General features: G+C 43.4%; 1 protein-coding gene across 1 annotated transcript in view; it reads left to right on the top strand.

Moving 5' to 3' along the window:
* The window catches only part of ALPK1 (alpha kinase 1), a 74,990-nt gene continuing 48,151 nt past the window's right edge, over positions 1 to 26,839 (top strand). The window contains 3 exon segments of the mRNA XM_066252708.1: positions 1 to 118; positions 1,639 to 1,821; positions 2,371 to 2,494. The gene's annotated coding sequence lies outside the window, so the exon portion shown is untranslated.

Here is a 26,839-nt window from a genome sequence, read left to right as displayed (position 1 = left end):
GTTTTCTTCAAAACTTCTACTTCCTGAAACTGAGGCTGTTTATAAGAAACAATATTTAGAGGAAGCTGTGCTGAATTAACTTTTTTCAGAGTGTTATTCTCTCTTCTTCAAGATAAAAGTGAGTATCAGCCTTTAAATGTTAGAACTCAGTAGATGTGGGTACAAAAAATGGCATAGTATATGTACGATATACAAATTGATTTTAAGTGGCTCACTCTGGACTTTGAAATTGAATTATGTGTTTAGTTTAATGTGAATTAAAATTATAATTAATGTATAAAGCCTATGGCTTTATGGATATTATTGCTCAGAAAGATGTTAAGTAAAAAGAGAGTGAGACAATTAGCTATTGATTTAAGGAAATGATGACATGAATACTATTACAGGGAACGTGCAAGTGTGGTGAAAACTGGGACGTGGTGTGTGAATGGCTACAGTTTTGGAAACACAGAGTGGAAGTGTTTGTGAAGTGCAGATTTTCTGAGCCAGTGTGGTGTGTTTGAGCGTCGCTGATCTTTGGTTGCACAGCTTAATTGGTAATGCAATCTGTTGAATTTCCTAATTACAGATGTACAAAATATTTGATAGATAAATGTTTCATCAAGCTTTCGTTACATTTCCTTATGAATTGTCCTAAAATTGGAGAATGCAGAAGTAGCCAACATTTTGATATAACAATCATAGAGAAGGCAAGTTATCCCAGAGTAAACATCACAGTCCTTCCTGCCTGCATCGCGGATGGGTCTCTGATCTGAGTGGGGGGCATCAAACAGCATTTAAATCAAGGGCCGTAATATATCATGATTGCCAATGGCCATTAAAAATGGTCATATTGGTAATTTATTTTTGCAAATCCATTCTAGGGAAGAAATAATTGTAAATATAGAAAAAATTCAGAGTTTCAGCCTAAAGTTATTATAATAACAATGAATTGCAAGCGTTCTAACAAAGGGGAAAGGTTAAGCAAACCATGGATCACCCATGCAACATGAAGGATTGACCAGTACCAGCACAGAAAAGTACTTAAGATGCAGGATCGATTAGCTATTATTCTTACAACTACTTGTATGAAACTGCAAAGATATAATTCACAAATATTCTAAAGTGGTGGTTGTGTTGTAGTAGAAGATTATTTCTCTCCCTTTTCTCTATTTTTATAGATTTCTCTCTATCTCTATCTCTATAATCTATGTGTCTGTATGTATAGCTGAACCTATATCTTTGTCTATAGCTATACTATTTTTTTCATATTGACTATTTATGTAACTATATATTAGTTTTTTGAGAAAACTAATAATAGAAGGCATTAAACAAAACTATGCTGCTACATAGTAAACTGCTCACAAAAATTAAGGGATCTAGGAACATACAGATACTCCAGTACTTTCAGCCTTTTGTCTGGTGCATTTTCACCAAGGAAATAAAAGTTGGTTTTGCATCTCATTTGCATAATCAACAACTTTCTTTGACTTGTCATTTGCTTTTCTGATGTTCTTGTTTAATAAAATAATATCAAATGCTTCTTTTTTTTATCACTTCATGTTCATTTTGAAATATCCCCTAATTTTTGTGAGCAATATAAATAAAACTGTGTGGTCTTTGTAAGGTAAGTCTTACTTCTTTTTATTTGACCCGCAGACAGGATCAACTGTCAGTGACAGGACGAACAAGTAGAATCAGAGAACTCAGGAAGCAGCACCAGCTGAAGCACTTCCCATCTGCTGGTGTTGCTGGTGCTGAGTGTGTCCATCTGTGTCTAACACAGCTGTCTTTACTGCAGTGGAGAAGAGGAAGGGGATGGGAACTTCACCTGATTGTGAGGTGACACTGTCTTAGTTTCTTATTCTTAAATGTCTCAGATTCATGAATTATGTCAGCCTCAAGTGCACTGATAATCAGTTGATGTCTCTTTATAGACACTCATATCACAGCCCTGGTTTACTATGTCCTCGGCTTGGCCAGGAAGTGGGTCTGGTTCCCAGGGGTGCACTCCCACAGCTGCACAAGTGCCACAGCATCTGCAGAATTGCCAACAAAGCCTTGGCCCTTCCTAATGTCTTTCTTTTCCAAAAAAAGAAACATTTAGATCTTCATTATGTATTTTTGAATTTATCTACTTCTTCACAATAACTTAACCTGTCATTAAAGGTTGGACACCACAGATCATAGTTTCTAAGAAAATTATATCCCTACCCAGAAATTTGCTTCCCTGAGTCATACCCCTGGTTACTGTGGGGAATAATAAAATGTGAGTGAATCGCATCTCTCCTGAGATGCCACACTTCCGAAAGCTACAGGTTATTTAATAAGGAATATTTGAAGCCCCTAAGCTCAGATTCCCTGCCACCCAACATCCTGTCTCCCCAGCAGGTGAGAGAGTGGATGCCAGGAGTTAGAGCGAGGCTTCCAGAGGCCAGCAGGCCAGGCAGCGAGAAGCTGTGACAACCACCTGGAGCCGCTGGGGGAGCCCTGCAGCACCTAGCTCTTCCTGCAGGTGAGGCAAAGCCCCTCAGCTTTCCAGCTCTCTTCAGGGACTTCTTGGGGCATGTTCTTTAAATATATATATTTATTAAATGCATAAATACATTTCCACTAGGTAAAATGACCTCTCAATTACCTTATACAAATCCAAAGGCCACTTTTTAGACTTCATCCCCCACCCCCCTGCCCGCCACAGTTTTAATGCCCTTGACCGGTTTCCATCTCACCAGGCATTTCTGACTTTTCTCCTACATCCCTGGCTGCCCGTCCCCTCAGTCTCTGCCTGTTGTTTATTGAACACAACATCTGTTCTGGGCTACCTTTACCAAGTGTGCGCAGGAGCCCATGGGAGTTTCTGATCTGATGAACCAACTGCCCAATCAACTTTGTTCCTTCTCTGCTAATGGTCTCATCCCCAACACGAGGATACCTGTGGTAGTTATCCTCGTGGTTTTTATAAGAATCTGATGAGTTTACTCATTGTGACCCTTACAGCAGTACTTGGTCGCAACAAATGCAGGTTGTTATTGCTTAAGTTCAGTTGTGTCTGTGTGGACCCTGCACTAGCCCACAGGGCTGACTGATCTTCTTTAGTTCCCTCTGAATTGTGAAAGGGTGGAGATGGCATTATAGAATCCGTGAGCTGGAAGGGACTTTGGAGACTTTAACAATACCCCCTAATTTAAAAGAGGAGGAAATGGAGGTCTGGCAAGGAGAGGTGACTTTCCTAAGTTTACACAACGGGGTTTGTGACAAGTCTGGATTAGAACCCAGGTCGCCCAGGGTGTGGTGAATGCAAGGAGCCCTTGCACAGGAGCAAGAGAGTTACTACCTGGATAGGGACCGAATAGATCACGCAGGGCAGGAGATTCACAGACAGGCAGGATTTAACGACCTAATTCATTGTGACATTAATTTGATTAGCAAATATTTCTGCATAGATAGTACAAGCATCATTTTTATCATTGTTATATTGAAATGTCATAGATTTTGAGACAATGAATTAGTGAATTTTTTTTTGTCATAAAATCCAAAAAGATTATTGGTTTTTCACTGAACTAGTGATCAAAAAAGATTATCAGTCAGGTAAATAATATGCATCACTATCAATGTTTCACTGACATTTTCCATTTCCTTTGATCATTACTAAGTCTTGTCATTTATTTACATCCTTTTTGTTCCAAAAACAAAACGTTTTTCTTAATATGTAAACATACATCTTCTCTTTTATGTCTGTGCTGTTGTGAGTCACCAGAAGAGGGCAGCAGAGAGGCGCTGAAAAGAAGCACAGATTTACGAGGTTCATATGCAGAAAGGCAATTAAGACCACGATGTGAATGAGGGCCCATTTGTTGGGGCTGATATCTTAGTTAACACACTCATTTTCTGAGCCAGAGACCATGACATAAACTTTGATACAGAATTTTCAGAAAATCTGATGATGTCCTTATAATGCAATAAGGTAATACATTTGTGGAGATTTCTGTTAAGATTAATGAGGATTGACACCATGCAATTTTGAAAGTGTTTCCATCAGATTGAAGGTAAAAGATTGGAGGATGAAATAAAACTGAGTGTGCTTTTGTCACTTCAAGAGCATAGGCAGAGTGTTTAATAGTTACAGACACAATAAAAGGCATCTTATTTATTTATTTATCAAACAGGGAAGATATTGCTGAAATAAAAGGAAATATTTCCAATTTTCAAATACACAGTAGGAAATGCATAGAATTAAGCAAGTAGGAGAGGCTGCCCAGATTCAGCCAACATCTCTTTTGTAAACATTTAACAACAATGAATATTTTTTGAATCCCTGTTCTGTCCTAGGAATTATTCCAGATGCTGAGGGCTCCAGGTTTGTGCATGGGAACAAAACAGACATTCCCTGCCCCACTGGAGTTTCTATTATGGTGGAAAAGGCACACAGTTCAGGAAATATCACAATTAATTCATTAGTTACAATTGGGAGGGAAATGGAACAGTCTACCACAGGATCCCAAATAAATTAGTTTGAATTCAAGCCTCAAATTGGAAATTAAGTAAAGTTGAAAATAGGACTCGAGAACAACTTGTCTTAAGTTCTTAACACCCATTTATATTATTTATTTACTTTAACAATTAGATTGGATAACTTAAAATTTACAGATTTCTGAAAATAACATTGCAAAACAGTATTTGGGTAGTTGATATGCAGCAATTAAAACATGTTGCCAATTTGAAGTGTTTAAAATGCCACCCTGACCACCTCAGCTCAATCACTCTGTGTCAGTGATCGGGAGAGCCCTGGCTGCCACCAGGACTGTCCTCAGTGGACCCCAGATTCCCCCTGAAAACATGGGTGTAACTAACTACAAGCACTGTTTCCTCTTTTTCACTGACCTTCATTGGCCTCTCCCAATCCCTGTCTGCCCAGGCTAGCCCCTTGAGCCTCTTCTGAATCTAGTCCCTGGCTGAAAGGTTGTCAGTGTGTGTGTGTTTAAATTAATTTACTAATTTTAGAGAGAGAGGAAAGAGAGAAACATAGGTTTACGGTTCCACTTATTTATGCATTCATTAGTTGTCTCTCGTATGTGCCCTGACCAGTGATTGAACCTACAGCTTTGGGTATCTGGACGATGCTCTGAACTACCCAGCCAGGGCAGGTTGTCTGTGTTTTACAGCACTTTAGACTTTGTTTGTTTCTTTGCTCTCCGTGTTCTACACTTCCCAGGCTGGAAAGAGCTGAGAAGTCCCCCAGCTGACCTTCTTGAGTTCCATCACTGATGAACCCTGGCTGGGTTCTCAAACTTACTTATCCATTCTTTTATTCATCTTTAATTACCGTATTTTTCGCTCCATAAGATGCACCTGACCATAAGACACACCTAGAGTTTCAAGGAGGAAAATAAGAAAAAATATTCTGAACCAAATGGTGTGTTAAAATATTTAATAAAATACCATATTTTTCGCTCCATAAAATGCACGGGCATTTTCCCCTCCACTTTTTTTTGGTGGGGGGGAGTGCGTCTTATGGAGCAAAAAATACGATAATTGTCCTTTTAACTCTGCACCACAATGTTTCAATCCAGGACCCCTATTTTCAAGTCAAATCACAGCCACTCTCCTTCCCAGATTTCCATCTGTTTGATGTAGGATGCCACATTAACCATTGGTGACATCCCCCATTTTCTCCAAATCATTAACCGTTCTTTTCTCCTTCCCTTTCATTTCAGAGAAACAGTGTTCTACTTATATCTGTCTATTCCTTCTGTTTTGAGAAACCAACCCCTTTTTACATCTTCTGTGATTTTTCTCATCATTCATATTCTCTCTCACCTTTTTTTTCTTTTCTTTTTGCCTTCTAATCTTCTTAGCCTATACACATTCAAATCTAATGATTCCTATGAAACATTCATTTCCCTGGAGACTATTTCATTTTTTCCCTTCCCTTAACAATAGTGCTTTGTAGAACAGTCTTCTTAACTTACCCCTTTCACTTCCTTGTCTGACACTCATCTGTCAGCTTCCTCTGTATGTCCTCTGCTGAAACATCTGTTAACGAGATCAAGAACTTCCCGACCTTCGGATCTAGGTGCCTCTTCTCAGTCTTCACCCTGGGGCTTCCTGTAGAACTTGTTCCCAGTTCCCTGTCTCCCACTTTCTTCATTCTTACATTTTTAGCTGCTTTTTTTACAGGCCACTATTCCCACTGTGTGCATTCTGCAGAAGGTGGAGTCTTCTTCATATCCTAGCTTTGTCTTCTTTAATCTAAAGTAGTGGCTTCAATGTCAGCCCTGTGTGGGTGAGTCCCACATTTAGCTCGTTTTTTGCATCTTGCAAACAGCTCCACTTCTCTGCAAGTTTCCATGGGTGCTTCCAAAAGAATTGGTCTGAATTCCAGGCACTTGGATGACCTGCTGATTCCAATCACAACCTGCAATTGAGCCTTGGCTTCTGCTGTGTCCTCATTATACTGTGTATCTGAAACGCATCCTCTACACAGTTTCCCACGTTCCCTTCCATTTCTCTTCCATTTTTTTCTACTTGAAGTCCTACCCATTCATCAGTTGTTTTTGCCTTCTGAACAAGTAGTAACTTAGCTAACCCCCCTTCCCCATTCTCACCCATTCATTTTTATTATGAGAAAGGGGGGGGGCAGACAGATAGGAAGGGAAAGAGATGAGAAGCATCAATTCTTCCTTTTGGCACCTTAGTTGTTCATTGATTGCTTTCTTACAAGTGCCTTGACCAGGGGGCTCCAGCCAAGCCAGTTGCTCAAACCAGTGACATTGGGTTTCAAGCCAGTGACCATGAGGTCATGTCTATGATCCCATGTTCAAGCTGCCTACCCTGCACTGAAGCTGGTGAGCCTGCACTCAACCCGGCGACCTTGGGGTTTCAAACCTGGGTCCTCAGCATCCCAGGCCAATGCTCTATCCACTGAGCCACTGTCTCATCAGGCTGCTCACCCATTCTTTGCTTGGAATTCAACTATATCTGGTCATACTCAGTCTTGTACTTGAGATGCACATTTGCTTGTCTTCTCTATTAAACCCTGAGTCCCAAAAGTTCTGGGACTATGTCTTACTTGCCTATATCCCCTGCAGACCCGGGCACGAAGCAGAAACCCTGGAAGTTTTTTTGTTTTTTTTTCATTTTTCCAAAGCTGGAAACGGGGAGGTAGTCAGACAGACTCCCGCATGTGCCCGACCAGGATCCACCCAGCATGCCCACCAGGGGGCGATGCTCTGCCCCTCTGGGGCATCACCCTGTTGCATCCAGAGCCATTCTAGCACCTGAGGCAGAGGCCACAGAGCCATCCTCCGCTCCCGGACCATCTTTGCTCCAATGGAGCCTTGGCTGCGGGAGGGGAAGAGAGAGACAGAGAGGAAGGAGAGGGGGAGGGGTGGAGAAGCAGATGAGCACTTCTCCTGTGTGCCCTGGCCGGGAATCGAACCCAGGACTCCCGCACGCCAGGCTGACGCTCTACCGCTGAGCCAACCGGCCAGGGCAATCCTGGAAGTTTTGATTGATATGCATTGTTAGAAGAAAAGGTCCACAAACTTTAATTCTAAAGAAATTTTATTTTTTTTAAAAAACATAGGATCTGTAATAAGCAGGCAAAAATTTTGGAGAACATAGAAAGTTAAAGAAAGTCTATATCAACTAAAACTGACATTTTGTCTTTGTCCTATTTTGGTTAAGATTGATTTTTAGGAGATTACATAACATTTCATTTTGCAAGGGGCTTTATGGATGATGAAATTCTTGGGAAGTAAGACTAAGTTTTTGGATCTGGAGTTTTATTTTACTCCCTTTGAAGTTAGTAAGTGAGCCTGATACTGTTCCAGGGATGCTGACAGAAGACATGGAACTCTCAAGTCAGAGACAAAGGACTTTACTACTCAGAGCACAGCAAGCATCCTGATCATGCTAGTTTCTCATGTCCTCCAAGTCCTAGAGGGGTGATACCAAGTGACCCAGGTACATGTGAGTGGGTTTGTGTTGTAGCCAGGGAACTCTAATCTTGGGAACCCACTGCTTTTTATAGCAAGCTTGCTCTGTATCCCATAGGGGGACGTTATGTTGTCACTTAAGGTTGTTGCAAATACAGTGCTGATAAACAGCCCAAGGAAGGGTTGGTCTGGCATTCTTGACACACCTAGCAAGAATTTGTCCACAGCCCATGGTGAATTATCTCTCTCCAAAAAACATTCTATAAGAGTAAGGACTGTAGTCATCCTGGCATGAAAATCAAAGTGTCTCTTGTTTTAATTAGGGGAGAAGTTCCCATGTGGGACATAAAGTAAAATAACATTAAGCAATATAATGAACATATTCAATAGCTATTTTTATAAATAATTATTCCAAAATTAAAAACAATTTATAAACCTATTCTTTCTTTTCTTACAAATTTATTATGAAATATAATAGAAATAAAAGCAAAGCACTTTAAAAAAAAAATCTAGTAAGAGCCTGACCAGGCGGTGGCGCAGTGGTAGAGCGTTGAACTGGGATGCCGAGGACCCAGGTTCGAGACCCCAAGGTCGCCAGCTTGAGCGCGGGCTCATCTGGTTTGAGCAAAAGCTCACCAGCTTGGACCCAAGGTCACTGGCTCAAGCAAGGGGTTACTCGGTCTGCTGAAGGGCCACCACGGTTAAGGCAAATATGAGAAAGCAATCAATGAACAACTAAGGTGTCGCAACGAAAAACTGATGATTGATGCTTCTCATCTCTCTCCTTTCCTGTCTATCTGTCCCTGTCTATCCCTCTCTCTGACTCTCTCTCTGTCCCTGTAAAAAAAAAAAAAAATCTAGTAAGGGAGTGTCTTCAGGGGAACGATGGTCCTCACTTGTTAGCGTTTTTAACAACATAAAAATGACATACATTTTCCACAGTGTTGTATAATTTTTACTGTATTTTTATGTTTTATTAAAATTGGATACTGGATTATTCACCTGCTTCTTAGTTGGATGTTTTCAGTGGAGTCACCTTTATCTGTAGGAAATGAGCTATCAATACATTACTGTACCTCAATTTAATGTTGTCCTGTGGAAAATACCAGTCAAGAGAAGAGACTTATGACATCACTGAGTCTCTTTCCCCTGATTAACCAGCATAGATTCCCCGAAAGACATGTGGTGAGCACTTGATCCTAATCAAAGGAACAGAAATGCTGGGATACAGTTCGTTTTAATTTTAGCTGAAAAGACACTTAGGAAAAAGTGAACTCAGCATAACAGCTCCTCCTCAAGTGCAGTCCGGCTTTCACAGGCGAACGTGGCTGCAGCCTCCTCGTAATTCTCCTTGATGGAAACAAAGGTTCGCAGCACAGAAAGCAATGGTTTGTGAGGCTGGGTGCAGCAACACACAAGAGGACTCTGTTCTGGGTCTTCAAAGTGCTACAGCCACAGGGAAGGGAGCCTGGAGCTCTCTAAAGAGGATTAGCCAGAGCTGGCTGGGGGCTTTCAGTGGTCTCCCGCGGAGCAGAGTATGCTAATGAATGTAGATGTCTACGGCAAACATTGGGGAATATCGAAAGTCCTCAAAACTAAGCTTTGTCTCTTGCACAAAACTAAGCTTTGTCTCTGATACTTGATCATATCAGAAGGAAAAAGCAGCAAAGAAAAAATCTTATACTTATCCGCCTTATGTATCTGCTTCTGTAAAAAGTTAATTTAAATATATATACATATATATTTGTATTTCAATGAAATTAAATTTCAAAGTCAGTAGAAAAACCAAAGCTCAATCCTTCAAACATATCTTACTAGATCTATGCCCAGGGGTTGACTGAAACAATACACCTTTGTAGAAGAGGATCTGCACGTAATATGACTTTTTAATCACTATTTTAGGGTTACAGAGTGGGTTTCACTTTAAAATTTCTTACTCACATTTTTTACTTTTTTTTATCTGTCCAATGTCCTTCTGTTCACTCAGTATTGGGAAATCTTGCACTGTCATCATAACTTTCCACACAATGTCCTCAGTACCTCACGGAAGCTAGCACGGGGCCTGACCAGTGCCCTCCCTTCAGCCTGCACTTGTATTCGATTAAATAAATGTTATTATCTCATATTTAAAATTTCAGACCCTACTTGACATTGGGAAGGCAAATTCTTTCTTTGGTGTATGCGTTTCATCTTGGAATCCATACCCATAGTTCCTAAATATTGAAATCCCAGGAAGATTTCAGCTCAGACCCTTGCAAACACATGAAGCTGGGGCCCGGGCCGTGGTTCCCATGCGTGACCTGTCATCAGTGACCAGTATTTCACTGCCCGCAGCCAAGTAGCTCCTGCAGTGATACATACTCGTGACAGAGTGCGCTGTAGGCCCTGCGCACTCACAAAGTCTCACTGTGTCGCTGGAGCCGGCTGCAGGGCCCCATTAGTGCAAACTGCAGGCTCACTCCTCCACTTGTTGGGCTCGGCCTCCCCACAATTTCCCCAATTGTCACCCGTGACAAGGCTGTCATTTGGTGATGGCTTCTTTTGGCCATTTTCAGATAAAGATAATTTCCTTAACTTCCATTTTATTTGACAATAAGCAGTTTGGGAGAGAAAGGAAGTGCTTCTGTAGTTTATGGATTAGGTCTTTGTCACTTCAAAGGCATCTTTGATCTAAAAATATGTGCTGTACCAAATTCATTATGTCTGTCCTTAAAGAGCCTTAAAATTTATTGATCTTCTCCTCAATTGCGCTCCTTTGCATTCAGGAATGGTGTGTGAGATGGCAGTGTTGGGAAAAGCCTAAGGAGAGTGGGGAGAGGCAGCCAACGGTCACTTCTAAGTCCATTACAAGAGGGAACAACAGGTGCTTTTGTTCAGTGTGGCCTGTCCTCTGGGTCCCTGCAGACAAAGGCCTTCTGCTGTTTATCAGTCCACATGAAGATCCTAAGACCGACAGAACAAGATCAAGTTATATTCGGTATGCAGCTTAAGAAAGATAAAAAAAAACCCTCACAATTTATAAAAAGAAAGAAAGAAAAAGAAAAGAAAGAAAGAAAGAAAGACACAGTGCTCGTTTTCATCCCCATCAATGCATCCACGGTAACAAAATTACTTCTTTGTGGACCAGTGTTTGTGGCCCTCCCAGAGGCAGCCTAGTAGGGTGCTCACACTCGGCTACAGCTCATATGCCTGGGTCACTGGAACGTCATACAGAGCAGAAAATAAGAGGATAACACTCCATATGTGAAAATTCACTCTAAGCACAGCAAGGTGTGCATTAAGCAGGAGGCTCTCTGGATCAGAGGGTCCACAGGCCACCTTTTGTAGTTGTTCTGAACAGTTGTGTGAATTGTGTTTCCAATACCTATGACAAAGGGGTAAGTAGTCTGCACTAAACACTGTCTTCTAAAACTTCACATATGATGACCTACCTACTTCCACTTCTGCAGCTGGGAAAGGGTTCAAGATGGCTTGACTCTTTTTCTGTCTAGATGTATTAATTTATTGGCCTTTTGGCAGATTGTTTCATAATTTAGAGATACTCAGATGCTTTTGATAATTAGGAATTTCATAATAGCAAATCATAATCTCAAAGTTTTATGCATTTTAAAACATATATAATTTTAAAGTATGACCTTAAGTTCCTAAAAGGAAAAAGAAAAAGAAAAATTTCTTTTCAAAAGCTAGTTTTCTGAATTTCCAAAAAGTAGTGGGAACATAGTGTTTCCTTTTGAAAAACTAGAGGTTTGGGACTCTGATCATGGACCCTCTGCAGTCCCCTTCATAAAGTCAAGATGGAAAGAGCCCTCCAAGCTGGGAGGAAGCTCTTTCATGAATACGTTATTTCGGTCTTATTACAAAGTACACACTACTTTAGTTATGTCGCAGATTAGTAAACCAAGGCACACAGAGATTAGGTAAGTGCCCCCCCCATCCGTCTCATATCCGGCACATGGTAGAGCCAGACTTGGACACTTTGGATCCAAAGCCTCTGTTCTGGAAGCCAGGGCAGGAGGCACAGGACCTGGAAGACAGGTCAGCTGTCTCCCGCTCCCTGAACAAGCATTCAGCAACCATAAATCAATCCAGGTCCCTTGGGTGGAGATTGTGTGGGGGAGGGCTGCTCGCAGGGGCACAGGGCACAGGCAGCTCTGGTGCATGCGGACAGCAGGGTTCATGGTCACCCTGCTGTCTCCTCAGGGGGCCCTCTGCCACTTCCTTGAGGGTCTCTGATGTAATTTCTCTCCAGTTGGTTTTAACCGAGAAACATTGATTTTTTTTTTTTTACTTCGCTGTGAAATCAGGACATGCCACTGTGGAGGAGAAAAGAGGAAGATTTCCAGAGCAAATGTTTTGGGGAAAGATCACTGTTGTGTTTCAGAGGTCACATCTTTGCGACACGTGAATGCACCCCATAAACTGGCAGCCAGCAACACCACCAGCCTGCCTCAGAGACACCCAAGTAAACACCGTATCCAAGAGACGGCCCTGAAATGTGATGTCAGCTGCCAAAGGCAGGCTCCTCTGGTCAGATGAGAAAAATCATGTTCTCCTCACTGAGGTACAAATAGCTTGTCAGCCACATTCCACATTTGAATGCTGACAATAAAGTCTCACCTCGCTGCAGCAGGCACCCAGATTCCGGCTCCAAACACAAGCACTTGTGCCTGGTGTGCGGGGCTGTGTCCTCCCCCCACCCCCGGGTAATTGGCTGAGACCACCAGAATCTGGAGGACACAGATGTCACCGACAGTTTTCCTAGGGAGCACATTCATGCCCATCTGTTGCAGCCTCGAAGGCTGTTCATATATCCACAAGGCCTTCATTTAATTCTTGTCAGAAAGTAATGTAAATCCAGTTTACCTCGGAGGTCGCAGCCAAGGTTTATGCCAATGAGCCCCCCGCAATTTACACACTGTAGTTGTATAGGATGAAAAGAAAGCCTTTCATGTGGCTGCATATTAACAAAGTCTGCCTTCCACGGGGCTTTTTGATCGAGGCTTCTCTTGATTTTAATACAGCCAATGCCAGTTGGTACACCGCACTTCAGAAAAAGAGAGAAAAATCTAATCTCTAACTAAAGTTTCTTCTCTTGTAAGAGGAAAAAGAGAAAGAAAAAACCTAGGAAGAGCTTGCCGCTCTTCTTTAATTATGTTAGGAGACAAACTCCTCTCCCTGAAGCAGACAGAGTGTGATGGGGTTTCTGGCCTGAACCGTCACTTGTTGGAGTCCAGGGAGAATTCAGTTGTTAGCAGTGGTCTTTTCAATGTGAAAGGAGTAAGAGTGGTCATTGAATTAGTCTCTGACTTTTCAGCTGTTTCTTTCTAGTATATTAAGAGGAAATTTTAGAATTTTATTAACCGTCTTTGGACCAGGCATGTAATATATATACACGTGTGTGTGTGTGTGTGTGTGTGTGTGTGTGTGTGTGTGTATTTAGTGAGAGAGAAAGAGAGGGACAGTCAGGCAGGAAGGGAGAGACATGAGAAGCATCAACTCATAGTTGCGGCATATTAGTTGTTCATTGATTGCTTTCTCATATGTGCCGTGACTGGGTGGCTCCAGCTGATCCAGTGACCCCTTGCTCAAGCCACCAACCTTGGACTTCAAGCCAACAACCTTGGGCTCAAGTCAGATGAGCCTGTACTCAAGCACGCGACCTCGGGGTTTCGAATCTGGGTCCTCAGTGTCTTATGCTAACGTTCTATTCACTTAGCCAACCCCTGGTCAGGCATTACAATACTTAATTTTTTAGTTTACTTCCACTAAAAAGAAAGTTCACTTAACTGCAATTAAAATGTTTCTTGTATTGGGAAAATTCACAGTGCTCATAAGTGACAACCCTCAGGCCTACCAGTCAGGATCATTCTACAAACACAGTCGCTGGCTGGACCTCCTGGACCCTCTGGAGTTATACAGCCTGAATAAGGTCAAAATGAGGAGACTTTTCCCCAAGAAAATCCACAGCAGTTGTAACCTCAGTTCTTTAAAATTTGAGACGTAAGCAGTCCGGAACACACACGGCTTTCACTGAAGCAACAATCTACCAGATGAAAGCATCCTGGTTTTCAGTGTGGCTATTCGTTTCTCCTGCAAAAAGCCAGGACACTGAGTCATCTCAGGTGAAACCACAGTGAACTGGCTGTTTAAAAGCTGGCTTTTAAACCCTGCAGATAACCCCAGGGAGTTGCCGTTTGAACCTGGACAAATCATGGAACGTCTGACTCTTAACATATTCAAGTAGGGACCATTAGTTGCTACCCTTCCTTGTTGCAATCTTATAAAAGTAAGATAATCAAGCCAATTCCTCCGTTTCTTTTGGTCAAGATCTAATATGCCTTTTCTTCTGTAAGAGCGGGAAGGATAGAATAATTCTCCAAATTGTCGAATTTCAGTGAACGCATCCTGAGGGCGGGAATACTGTTTGGGGTTTCTCATAAGTGGACTTGTGTACTTGCTTTTCTTCCTCAGCGAGGTTGTCTTTGAGGAAAAGTTTTCTCTGTTTCTCAATAACCTTCAGAAGCATGAAGTGCAGAATGTAACGGATGCTCAGGTAATGATTAACCACCATTCAGGACTTTGCAAAGATAGTACATATTATTTTATATTTTAAACCTCTAAGTTAGCTATTAAAGACAAGCATGAAGGGAATAGTAGAAAACAACTATTTTTGCCAGTCATCGATTGTGTAAGAAGCTATTGTGTGTCATGTGCCTATTTGATTTCCTCATTTCAAAATTTTTTCTGTATCACTGCTAGTCCTGTGCTGGCAAGCAGTCCTTCATTAGCTGAAAGCAAAGAATAGAATGAACAGCACGTCTCAGATCTCTGCCCTCCTCGTTAGAGAAAGGAGAACATGGGGGCTCTTCCACTTGAGGAACTCCCAAAACCAGTGTGTGCAGAGGCTCACAGACAATGACATTGTCCCCGAGTCCGGGAGTGACATGCTGAGCACACTCACACTGCAGCACTTGACTCAGTAACAGAACTCATGCAGAAAGTACAGAACCCTGAAATTCTGAAACCACTCACTCTGAGTCAGCCTGCTGAGATCAGGGCCTCAGCTCCGTGGCTGTGGAGAACAGTGGGCCCGGGGGTCTGGCAGACACTTTCTGGCCGAAGGAGCCAGGCAGGACTCTGCATGCACGTGCACGTGGACGGCCAGCAGCTGGGATGTAGGCAAACAGTGAGTTAAATATGTTATCTTTCTTAAATGGATACTTTCCTCCCAGGGTCACACAGAGCAGTGAAATCTTCCTGCCCTGCAGAGACCTTGGCCATAGAGCTCGCTCGGTGGTCACCGTGTTGAAACAGTTGTTCTGTGGATGTCTGGCCCCTTAAGTGTGTAGGTACCAAGCCGGTGTCCATCACAGTGGCTGTCAGTCGGGGAAACACAAGTACTCCCTTCTTCCCAGGCCCGTAGGAGGCTCCCTGCCAGGACGCAGTGGCCCTAGTGATACACATATGCTGAGGACTCAGGCGGACACACGGTGGACTGCCATTGTCAGCCAGGAGTGTGGTCTGCTGTCCCCGGCCCAGAGGGCCCCCCCCCCCCCCCGGCGCCTTTGACACTTTAAGTGCAAAATAAATAAAGAGCTTTATGTGCGTCTCAGAGCAAAGACAAGGATAAGGGGCCGGTGTTTCCGTCTGATCTGTAATCCGAGGGATGCAGTCCCTGAGACACTGCAGGGCTCCTGTCCCCATGCCTCAGCCGGGAGGCATCAGCTGGATAAACCACAGAGGCTCGGTTATCAGGTTTTATTTTAACACAAATCATGTTCACATATTTCTTCCTGAAAATGTCTTCACTTAAAATATTTCCATTCTCTAGTAGCATTTCTATTTATTAATTGGGTGTAGATCTGGAGAATAATTCCATTGTTAACATGGCTTTATGCTGGGAAGGACAGCAAGAACCTGGAGACTGCGTAGTATGCAATTTTCTTTCTAAAATCATGAACGTCAAAGAAACTAACAAGGAACCCAAATTCAAATAAACTAAGAAATAACTGGGTGACCGTTTAAAAGATGAAATTTTATTTTGGGGGGAAAAATGACAATGGTATCAGATAGCTATGAAGGTATCACATGTTAACTGATCCTTACAAAACTCTGTGAGATTGTTTCCGTTAATAACCCTTTTTTCCCGGTGAGGAAACAGACATGATTTTCCTGAGGTCAGCAGGAGTAGACCCTACATTTACACCCAGCTGAACGCGGTCACCTTTTGATGCCTCAGGCAGTGAGAGAGTAGTTCTCATTTCAATATTATTTCTCTTCTCTGACTGCTCCCTCGTGAGCTCTCTCTAACTTCAGAAAATCTGCATGGCTCTTTGCAAAATACCTCTCCCAGCTGTGGGAATTACAACTACAGAATTGAAAGTATTTTGTGGCAAAATTAGCTTTAATCCCCACATTGGGGCCGCCCGAGATGCATGCACGCTGCACAGCCCTGGCAGGTCCCTCACAGGCCACATGTTTTCATGAGCACAGGGAACACCGGTGCCCGTGGGTGTGGTCTGACTGCCAGCCTCTCCGTAGCCTCTCCTGCGGCCCCAGACTTCGCGGATAGTGTAGGCTACTCTGTTCCTTCTTTTAAAGATGAACCGTTTCTCTTGCAACAGAGTCCCCCTCGCTGTGTCTTCTCCAGAACATGGGCTTCTACTTTAATGAGAAGCGCAGGGCGTCTGAGCGACAGGTCCTGAGACCCCAGGCTCTCCTCGTCCTGTCCACCCAGCCTTCGGGCCAGGTCCTTAGTGTCCTGCTTCTCCACCTGCCCTTCCTTTACCTGGAGGTGGTGGACAATACCTGCCTCCCAGAGGATGCCTTCAGTTCACAAAATAACATTTTCCTGCTCCATGGGTGCTTCTGGTGCTGTGCCTGGATTTGGGGCCGTGTGGGTTGGCGTGCTGAGTGTGAACCGCTCTCACGTGGGGCGCACAGACCACAGAGACACCCCCCAGAGTGGCACTCGAGCCCTGAGCAGGACCAGATGGCGGCTCCACTCACCTTGACCTGAAGCGCTGTTCTGGTAGCCACAGCCAGGCTCATTCCTCAGGCGTCACCCTGATGGAGTGGGTAACCGAAGCCGAGGGACAGGTGGCCCCTCAATGATGGGTTTCTTTTCCCTCTTCTGCTTTCTGAGGCCTGCAGGTGACCCATCCGTGACCCGGAACGTGCCCCTGGCCGCCCGTGTGATAAACAGGGAGGTGGGCCCTCCCCAAGTGTGGCCCCGGCTGGCCGATGCACTGAGCCACCGCAGAGAACTTCATCCCACCTACAGAATTTCCTAAATCCTGTGGGAAAAAAAAAAAATCACTGCACAAACATTCATGTTCTTCATTAATGGAATAAAAAGATAAATTGCATTTCTTGGTAATCCAAGAAACTGGAAAGCTAATGGTCACAACTGCCTGTCTCCTGTTATGTCTGTAGTTTATGCGTACCTGGATTCTCAGCACTAGAGGCGAACCTGCCCCAGGAGGCTGGTTCCCGTGGATGGCAGGTCCCCACTGCTCCACGCATCCCAGCACGACCGGGAGCCCCATGCGCCCGCCCGGCTGGCCCTGGCGGCTCCTCTCCCGGGGCGGGGCTCGTGCTTTCACCTGAGCTCTGGGCCCAGCTTCATGATTCCATCTGGTTATTCGTTACGTGTGAAGAGCTACTGGCCCTGGCCGGAGGCTCTGATGTCCCCTTTCCCCTCTCGCACGTCTCCCGTGAACCCTCTGTTCCCACTCTTCCTTGTCACCAGCCGCTTGTCTGATCGCCACACGTTGTCATCCGCAGGGTCTGTCGTCCAGTTACAGTCGTTTCTAATCCCATAATGATGACTTTTTTGACTTGCAAGTGACTTAGGAGAGTGTGTCTTAACTTTTTTATTGCCTTCTTTTGGAATTCTTGATTATATTTTCCTTCCACTAGTTTCAAATTTATATATGTATTTTTCAATTCTTTAGAGATTATCTTAAAATTTTATCACAGTCTAAAGTTACTGTTTCCCTTCCTCTTAACCAACTCAAAGATTTTTACATTTTAATGCCTATCACCTTCCTCCTGACATGTATTCGTTGTGTTTGTGGATATTTTTTCTATTTTTTTTTCATTCCACAAGACACTGTTATAGCTTTACACAACAAATGTTTATATTTAGTCAATAACTTATTACTTTTTTTTTACTTTTTTTTTTTTCTTTTTTTTTTTTTTTTTGTATTTTTCTGAAGCTAGAAACTGGGAGAGACAGACTCCCGCATGCGCCCGACCGGGATCCACCCGGCACGCCCACCAGGGGGCGATGCTCTGCCCACCAGGGGCGATGCTCTGCCGCGACCAGAGCCACTCGAGCGCCTGGGGCAGAGGCCAAGGAGCCATCCCCAGCGTCCGGGCCATCTTTGCTCCAATGGAGCCTTGGCTGCAGCTGCGGGAGGGGAAGAGAGAGACAGAGAGGAAGGAGAGGGGGAGGGGTGGAGAAGCAAATGGGCGCTTCTCCTGTGTGCCCTGGCAGGGAATCGAACCTGGGACTTCTACACGCCAGGCCAACGCTCTACCACTGAGCCAACTGGCCAGGGCCAATAACTTATTACTTTTGTTGCTTTTCATTTTACCTTGGACATTAGGCCCTTCATCTGTGATCTTTTTCCTTTTATCTAAAGTACTACTTCAGAGATTTGTTTAGAAAGGAACTGTTGATGTTTATTTTTAAGTATTCTTATTTTGCAAAGTTTGTACCCCCACCACCACCATATTGACAATATCTACTCATTGTTTCTCTGTTTCCATTGTTGTTCTTAGCCAGCTATGAGTCCATTATTGTTTCTTTGAAAGATAGATATCTTTTCTCTCCGGCTATTTTAAAGATTTTTCTATGTCTTTGGTGTTCCTTCTTTTCACTATAATATTTCAAGGTATGGATTTAATTTTTTGTTTATTTATTCTGCTTGAGATTATGGGTGTATTGATTACTGCCTTTGGTCTGTTCTACAAGTTTTTAATCACTATTTCTCCAAGCATTTCTCCTGCTTTCTTTTCTTCTTCCTATCATTGACTGTGATTAGACATTTCCATCAATCATTCCTGTTCCTTACCTATAATTTTGTATTTTTCATATTTTTGCCTTTTTCTGTTGCATTTTAAGTAATGTTTTGATTATCATCCAATACCAATGCTAATATTTTATCAAATATATTTAGTTCATTGAATATAAAATTTTAAATTATTATATTTTTATTTCTAGAAATTCTATGTGATTCTCTTTCAATTTTTTTGTACCTTTTTATGGTTTCTTTTTTTTTTTTTTTTTTTTTTTTTTGCATTTTTCTGAAGTTGGAAACAGGGAGAGACAATCAGACAGACTCCCGCATGCACCCGACCGGGATCCACCCGGCACGCCCACCAGGGGCGATGCTCTGCCTATCCTGGGCATCGCCATGTTGCGACCAGAGCCACTCTAGCGCCCAAGGCAGAGGCCACAGAGCCATCTCCAGCGCCCGGGCCATCTTTGCTCCAATGGAGCCTTGGCTGCGGGAGGGGAAGAGAGAGACAGAGAGGAAGGTGCGGCGGAGGGGTGGAGAAGCAAATGGGCTCTTCTCCTGTGTGCCCTGGCCGGGAATCGAACCTGGGTCCTCCGCACGCTAGGACCGCTCTACCGCTGAGCCAACCGGCCAGGGCTCCTTTTTATGGTTTCTTGCTTGTTATACATACAGTCAACATACTCCTTCACTTATTTAAATATGTATATTTTGTAGTGTATATCTGATAATTCTATATCTAAAGTCTTTATGGGTCTACTTTTACTATCTGTTGTTTCTGCTTTCATTGTTTCTTTTTACCTTATATTTTTGTGAGCTTTGACCAGAAGCTCATATTTTTCTGTGTGTTATAGGCGAGAGTTTTTTGAAGCTTGAAGTCAGATTTCTTTAGAGAAGATTGTTTCATTCCACTAGTTACTTGAGAAAATTACCAATCGAGGATCATTTTTAAAAACTTATTTTAGCCTAACCAGGTGATGGCACAGTGGACTGGGATGCGGAGGACCCAGGTTGAAACCCTGAGGTCGCTGGCTTGAGTGCAAGCTCATCTGGTTTGAGTGTGGGCTCACCAGCTTGAACACGGGGTTGCTGGCTTGAGTGTGGGATCATAGACATGACCCCATGGTAGCTGGCTTGAGCCCAAAGGTCACTGGCTTGAAGTCCAAGGTTGCTGGCTTAAGCAAGGGGTCACTTGGTCTGCTGTATGCCCCCTCCCCCATAAAGGCACATATGAGAAAGCAATCAATGAACAACTAAAGAAGCCACAACGAAGAATTGATGCATCTCATCTCTCTCCATTCCTGCCTGTCTGCCCCTATCTGTCCCTCTCTCTGACTCTCTCTCTGTCTCTGTCACAAAAAAACCCACAAAACCCAAAAAATTTATTTTAAAATAATGATCAGCTAGGTGTTTTGTGCAGCTGTGGCTTCTCATTCCCGTGAAGCAGCGTGTTTTGCCACAGGCGATGTTCTGGGCGGAGGGGCAGAGGTGGAGACGGACTGTGCTCAGCCTTACACTAAAGGTACGTCCTTGTAGGGTTCAGTTTTAGGCAATACTACTACCCCCTGGATAAGCTTTTGGTTTTATTTCCTATCCTCCCACACTCCAAAACAGTGGAAACCAGAGTTCCAGCTCACAGAGTTTGGCAAATACACTCAAGGCAAGGGTAGCTTCAGTGTTGGTTAACTTTCTGGGTTCCAGCTTTTCCTCGTTTTTTGTCTTCTGAGTAGTACTTCCTTTTTGTCATTTCACTGATATTTTCAGAGAATTTAAAATGCTTTTCCAGCATTTTTAGCTGTTTCCAGCAGGAGTGTTCATCAGAACATATAGTCTTTTATGCTGCTAGAAACATAAGTCTAGTCTTCAGGTTTTTGGTAACTTAGATATGACCTCTTTCTCCCTTTTTATGTAGTTTTAAAATGCATCCAAATAGCTGTCAACCCCAAATATCCATCCAAGCCCCACAGTTGTGCTACTCTGAAGCAGACTTCTCTTTCACCACCAGTCAGGACAAGAGGCCTTGTGCTCTGGTTTATGTTGGAGGCTCACGGCAGGGGCAGGGGAGGCAAAGGCTAGACTGTCGTTGCTGGTCCAGACTGGAGGATGTGTCCTTGTTGGTCTACGTTGGAAACTAGGATACATTTTCTCATAAAAACAACATGATAAATGATTTTGAATGTAGATGAAAAATGTATAATTATTCACGTACATATGAGTTAAACGAGCTCTGTAAACTTGTTTATAAATTAAACTAACCATTAATTGAATTCCAACAAGGATCATTTAAATTGACCTTTTGAAATATAATTGTGTATAATATGCCTTTATAGGTATGTTTTTTGTTTGTTTGTTTGTTTTGTATTTTTCTGAAGTTAGAAGCGGAGAGGCAGACAGACTCCTACATGTGCCCAACCAGGATCCACCCGGCATGCCCACCAGGGGCAATGCTCTGCCCATCTGGGCATTGCTCCATTGTGATCGGAGCCATTCTAGCACCTGAGGCAGAGGCCATGGAGCCATCCTCAGCACCCGGGCCAACTTTTGCTCCAATGGAGCCTTGGCTGCGGGAGGGGAAGAAAGAGATAGAGAGGAAGGAGAGGGGGAAGGGTGGAGAAACAGATGGGCGCTTCTCCTGTGTGTCCTGGCCAGGAAACAAGCCTGGGACTTACACATGCTGGGCCGATGCTCTAGATATAGTTTATTTTTATGTATGTATGTCTTATTCTCTAAATATATTGTGTACTCCTTGACAGTATAGACTATCTTGATGTCTCCCCACATCTTCAAGATTAGGGATATAGACTAATTGGCTGGGGGTTTATTATAGAGGTGGCAGCCAGTAGATTATGGAAACGCTTTGGGGCTCTCTTATTTTTTCTGCCCCCCAACACTGATACTAACTGTCCAGTGGAAAAGACTCAAATACAAATGCCAAAAGAAATGAAGCTTTGAAAACTCCACTGATTTGCTTATTTTTAATGACTGATTTGTCAGTTATTCTATAACTCAGCCACTCAGCTTAATTCTAGGTTATCAATAAAAGTGAAAGCATTCATGTGTCAAAATGAAACACCAAATGTGTGGAACATGACCATTTGGCCATGTGCGTTCATGATGTGCCTTAGTGTGGCTCTCTTACTTGTGTGTCCAGCGTTTTTCCAGTCATCTGTTTGTATGTTTGATTGCTTTTTCTACTTGACTTTAAGCAACAATACATGGGAGGGGCACATTAAAATAAAAAAATAATCTATAGATTACAAAAAATATTGGGAAACTCTTATTATTTAATTTAGGGATAATGTACAGTTCACTGAAAGCCACAGATCAGGAGCAGGCAGAAGTTGACATGTGTTGAAATGGAAAACTATTCTTTTATAAATGAATCTGCCAAAATTTCCAGTGAAACTGCTGCCTGGGCTCCAGCATTTGCTCTTCTAACAATGAGCTGCACAAGTCTGTACAGATGGTTGGATTCCTAAGTGTTTCTTATATTATAGTATTTCCTTCCTATCGTCTCTCCTGAATTCTACAGGGAAAGGGGAAATTTTTCAAACTCTCAGAAAGCATAAAGAATACCTTTGGTACATTTTGGAGGAGCCACAATACTAGACATTATCTTGAAAATTTCTTCCCTTTTGGAAATGCTTTCTTGGTTGGAATCTGATTGCTTATTTTGGACAGAATGATTTATCTCCCTTACTCTCTTTATTTCTAGAAATACAAAATAGAAGATGTACTTATGTCTTTTCCTAGAAGATCTCTTCTATGTTCCCTCTCTCAAGCATAGTGATATCACCCACTCAGTTTCTGTCAGCTATGACGACATGGAACTTTGGGACCCATCTTTAAGACTGTCTGTCATACCCACTAACATCAATACTGCATTTACTTCCTAAATAGCCCTCAGATCTGTCCACTTTTCTGTGTCTCTAATACTTTCACTCTGGTCCAGAGTCCCACTATCTCTCATCTGGGTTATTGCAGGAAGCGCCTAACCACTTCTCTCGTCCTTCCCACCCCCAAAGCGCGCTGCACCAAAATCGAGAGATCTTTTCCAAATGCAAATTTGGTCGTGTTCCTACTGCCTCCCACAGTTTCCCATTGCTTGTGGGAGAAACACAAAATTACTTACCTGGCATGCAGAGCCCTGCTAACCTCTCCGGCCTCACCTCACGTCAGCCTTCCTTCATCTCTGGGTCAGCCGTTCCTCTGCATCAGGCTGTGTCCCACCATTTCTACTTCATTAAGCCTTGTACCCCTTTTAGAGCTGAATTTAGGCTTCGCCCTGTCAGGGAAGCCTCCCGACTGGCCCTAGCTTTACCCAAATGTCAGGTCAGGCCCTGCTGCTCCCACACAAACTCTCTCTCATCTCTCACTTGGCACTCAGACAAAGGAAGAGGTTTATGATCTTGTGCATCAGAAACTAGGGTGTCAAGTGCGGAAACAAAAGCAAGGACCTATATTAATTTAGTAATCAACCTCTAACATCCGAGCCAATATTTCTAAACCACAGAGAGAAGTATACATAAAAGCATTAGACTATGGGTTCCCAAAAGAGACAGAAGTTTTTCAGGAAATAAGTACCAGCTATTGTTCAGTAATAGACAACCTGGTTTATCTAAGTTGCTCCTGACCATGTAATTTAAGACCTGGAAGAATCTTAACAATTGTTCCAACAAATCCTCACAAAATACAGGTGAGTAAAGTGAACCTCAGGGGTGTCACAAATGTTAAATGGCAGAGCCTGGAGCGGAACCAGTCGGTGACACCTCTGAGCCCCTCGATGTGCTTCTCTCGCTGTTCCAGGTCCTGCTTCCGCCACGGCATGTGATGTCTCTGCTTAAAACAGTTACAGAAGTAGAGCAATTAAAATTTATTCTAATTTGTCAGAATAATGGAAAGCTACTTTCTACCCAAGAGGATGATCCCACACCAATAAAACAAACTCTACTGTAGTCTTCGGATAGTGGACGACATGCTGTTACAATGATGATATGCAGTTTGTATCTTGTGCATGAGCTGTTTATATTTTCTTTTTACACTTCTCATTCTCTATGAAATCCTAAAAAAGGAGCCTAAGGAAGGGAAACCCCTTCCTGCTTTAATTTAGGACTCGAAGAGCAGTGACTGTCCTGCTCACTCACTGTTCAGTCTGAGCAAACGTGTCCTTAACCTCTCAGCCTCCTGTTCCACCCTTAGTCTCCATAATGACCTCTCGTCAGAGCCACTGGCTCCGTTTCAGGTGGCCTCTGGCTCACCTGGCCCATTAATTAGCTCTTGACCATTCCTTACTGCTTGGTTCTTTTCATAGAAAGGCAAGCAATTGGCCAACTTGTATCACAAACACTGACTTATAAACACTTGAGCTGAAAGGAACATTAAAAATCATTTAGTCCAACTGCCCAGTCCATGCAGAAATACTTTCTCAACCATCCTAAACAGAACACAGATGAAATGTACACTTACCTTAAGTGCTTCCAGTGACTAATTCCTCATGGCCTCTTTCAAATAACAAGAATACTGTCATTGAGAACTCTACTCATTCTACATCAACAAACACACAATCATTTCAATTAAACAAGCCTGTTGCATCCTAAAACTTGGTCCAGTATGTGTGTGTTATGCGTGTATGTGACGGATCCCATCCATGTTAGAATGAAGAAATGCAACATTTAAATTGTACAGTTAGCTAACTTCTCATTTCCTGTTCCTGTTAAGTCATAGAATAGAAAACAGATAAAAAAATACTATTGCTTTCTATCAAATTTAAAACCAACTTCTTGAAGTGAGGTCATTGAGTATAAGCACACACTTTGTCCCAACAGCACACAATAATTCCATGCTTTAATGTTTTCCGTGGTTACTTCCTGGCCTGGACATGCTGGGAGACAGCAGCCATGCAGCTGTCCTTCCGCCCTTTCACATCCCCTTGCTTTGGCACTAATGCTCCTTGTGCCCACAGAGTGCCTAAACCAGATGGCAGCTGCCATCTTTGTTCTGGAAAACTCAGACAGAAAATAACTTCTTCTGTGTTGTTTATAACAGTGGTCCCCCACCTTTTTTGGGCCACGGACCGGTTTAATGTCAGAAAATATTTTCACAGACCAGCCTTTAGGGTGGGACGGATAAATGTATCACGTGACCGAGACAAGCGTCAAGAGTGAGTCTTAGACGGATGTAACAGAGGAAATCTGGTCACTTTTTAAAAATAAAACATCATTCAGATTTAAATATAAATAAAACAGAAATAATGTAAGTTATTTATTCTTTCTCTGCAGACTGGTATCAAATGGCCCACGGACCAGTACCGGTTTGTGGCCTGGGGGTTGGGGACCACTGGTTTATAATACACATTCTTTAATAAAGGGAAGACAGACATTTGTTAATCAAATAACTTTTTTAATATTTATTTGTCAGGCATTTTTGTGTGGTCAGTTACTTTGTTCTTGAGTTGCCTTGACTACAACAGCTCATCACAGTACAGTCATATTTACAGAAGCAATGTGTCAGCTGTGTATGTGAAATTGCGGTGGGAAGGGACGCATCCACCCATATAGTAACTCTAGGAAATGGGGTGTTCTTCAATATAATTTCCCTCTTATTTGGGGGTGTGCCTGGCTGTGCAGAGCTTCACACCTGGCACCTCATTGCATATCTTGGTCCAGAGGCCACAGAAAATACATGCGAAGGTCAGCAGTGGGTGCTGAAAGGATGAGCTGTGAGTGCTGGTGTCCAAGGAGTGGGGCCTTAGCCACAGGATTTCTGTAGATCGGAGAGGCAGCGGGGTGCCCACTGCACTGACCTGAGGGGTGCAGCAGTCACCTAAGGAGAGGGTGTGCCCACCCGGCAGACTGCTGTGACTCCATCAGATCACTGGGGTCTAGTCTGCTCTCCAATGCTCCTTAGGTGCTGCCCACCCACCAGGCCCCGCAGTGGTCTCACACAGCCCCTGAGGGGGCCCAGGGCTGTCCTGCAGCTGGATTTGCGTGAGTCTTACAGATAACTAGTGCTCCCCTGAAGCACCTTGAAAGGCCTCCTTTGTTGAAAATGATGTCTTCGGAGTGCCGGGCCTAGATCCGCTAGCGTTAAGGCGGAGAGTACAGAAGACAGTTCTGTGGCACGTGGTGCGGTGAGAGCACTTCCTACCTGGGAGATGCCGCGCCGGCGCGATTTTCTGCGGCTGTATAAGGAGTAGCGCTTCGGTAGCCGGGGAGCTGGAGGGGAACCTGATTTGAGATCAATTCTTGGAGAACACAAAGATGTGTGGTGGTATGTTCCAGATTCGAAAAAGAGAGAAGATGGCAGCGGAGTAGGCGGATGCACAGACGCCCAGCTCTCAACACCAAACTGGAATACAAATCAATTCAGAAAAAATCAGCATGAAAAACCAACACTGAACTGCAAGAACAGCTCTCAAAAACCAAGGAGCAAAGAGGAAGCCACAATAATCCTGGTAAGGAGTGCCTGAATCTCCTCTGCTTACAGGAAGGGAAGGAGGGGGGGTGAGGCTGAGAGCCCAGAGAGGATTTCACAGAGGAAAAAGAGCAGAACTACTGCTCACAGCCACTTACCTGGCAACCAGGGAGCAAGGTGGGTTGAAAAGACCAGCTTATCTCCCAAGTGGAAAAGACAGGGAGAGGGACAGACTGTGAGGGGCTAAGGTATGCAAGAAACGAAATAAAAAAGCTGACTCATTTGTGCTGGAGGCGGCCATAGCTGGGGGAGGGACTGAACCTTTCACAAAACAGAGCTGAAGTGCTTCCGGATCAGAGATCTCCGGACATCTATCCAGCTCCAATCAGCACAACAAGACACAGCCGAAAACAAGAAGTGGGGAGGAGGGGCAGTAACTCAGGTCTCCATGGAGATCTGAGATACACCTCCCCCTACTGAAGCTGA

This window comes from Saccopteryx bilineata, chromosome 1 (assembly GCF_036850765.1).
Source record: "Saccopteryx bilineata isolate mSacBil1 chromosome 1, mSacBil1_pri_phased_curated, whole genome shotgun sequence".
In the NCBI taxonomy this organism is placed as follows: Eukaryota; Metazoa; Chordata; class Mammalia; order Chiroptera; family Emballonuridae; genus Saccopteryx; species Saccopteryx bilineata.
The sequence above is the reverse complement of the archived record's forward strand: the minus strand, read 5'-3'. Positions and strand labels throughout refer to the sequence as shown.